General features: G+C 34.5%; 1 long non-coding RNA gene across 1 annotated transcript; it reads right to left on the reverse strand.

Annotated features, from left to right (window-relative positions):
- Positions 1-611: 611 nt before the first annotated feature.
- LOC136067174 (uncharacterized) lies at positions 612-1165 on the reverse strand. The gene is made up of 2 exons (XR_010628694.1): positions 1082-1165; positions 612-979 (listed from the first exon to the last, which is right to left on the reverse strand). It is a non-coding gene; the product is annotated as an uncharacterized LOC136067174 (long non-coding RNA).
- Between the last annotated feature and the right edge of the window lie 348 nt (positions 1166-1513).

Below are 1513 nucleotides of genomic sequence, written 5' to 3' on the forward strand. Positions count from 1 at the left end.
GTACAAATTTAATGTTTGATATAAAAACATTTGCAAGCACATAAAAACAGTACATCACTGATAAAAACCGGACAATTAGCAAGCACATAAAAACACCTAATATCACATTCTAACCACCTGTTAAAACCACACAGTACAAAAAGAGACATTTTTCCAAATGCCACAGCCTTAATACCTGGGCACTGGGCAGTACATAAAAACACATAATACAAGAAAGAATTTTTTTCAAAATGCCTAGGAATTAAGACCTGGGCAGTACCCTTAAAATCCAAAAACAAATCAAAAAAGTCTAATAAAATCACATTCTAACCACCTGTTAAAACCACACAATACAAAAAAAGACATTTTCAAAATGCCACACCCTTAAGACCTAGGCACTGGGCAGTACATAAAAACACACAATACAAGAAAGAATTTTTTCATAATGCCTAAGAATTAAGACCTGGGCAGTACCTTTAAAATCCAAAAACAAATCAAAAAAGTCTAATAAGCACAAAAGCACATCTCAACCTATTAAACCTGCCAAGTTGTGCCAACCATTCCATACATGTAACACAACTCTTACACAAGCCAGCAAAACAAATTCTAACAAATAATTCAATCACAACCAGTGAGCCACACCACAAGTATAGCAATATGAGCATCTTGCAATATTTCCATAAGAATCAAAGAAGGCAGAAAGATAATTACTGCAAGTGTGTAAGGCAGTAAACTACCAAGGCAGTAGCTAGTTATAATTAGTTACAATATTATGAAATACCTAAGTATTTCCAAAAAATAGCTTTTCTAAAGCATTAAAGAACAACTATTCTATAGTTTAGTCCATTACTAATAGGAAAGAAAGCATATAAACCTAATAAGTTTTCTTTCCTATAAGCAAGAGTTGATCTATAAGTTATAAGCTAGAAAAGCACTATACGTCCAAAAGAACTTCCAATCTGTATCCAAAAATCTGCCTCCTATACAAAATGTGTCCCTCCTACAAGAAAATGGGCACAAAGATATTTATCAATAGAAAATATAAAGACAAGACCAAAAAATACAGAATAGCAATAACCAAAAAGTAAGGGCAGAAACTTACTCGATTCGTGATTAGTCATCAATAGTAATTGAGATACCGCTTGAGCTTGAACTTCCACCACCTACTGCTGCTTGACGTATAACTAGAAAAGAGAAAGAAATGAAAGCTATTAGATTAAATTTCATTTGCATAAGACACATTTAATAGCACTTAATAGACAAAAACTTTGGAAGTTAACATTTTACCTAAATCATGAAATTCATCTTCCAAGTCCTCTACCTCATCCTATGACTTACGAAAAGATATTGGAACCGAGGCTTGAAGCCAATCTTGTGCACAAACAAGATTTTGAACCATGAGTGGAGAGAGTGAACTCCGAAATGGATCAAGTATGCGTCCTCCGATACTGAAGGCTGACTCAGAAGCAACAGTAGACACAGGTACAGCCAGCACATCCCTAGCTATTTTGGACAGCACTGGATACCTATCTGA

The sequence above is a fragment of the Quercus suber genome, unplaced genomic scaffold, assembly GCF_002906115.3.
Source record: "Quercus suber isolate HL8 unplaced genomic scaffold, Cork oak 2.0 scaffold_61, whole genome shotgun sequence".
In the NCBI taxonomy this organism is placed as follows: domain Eukaryota; kingdom Viridiplantae; phylum Streptophyta; class Magnoliopsida; order Fagales; family Fagaceae; genus Quercus; species Quercus suber.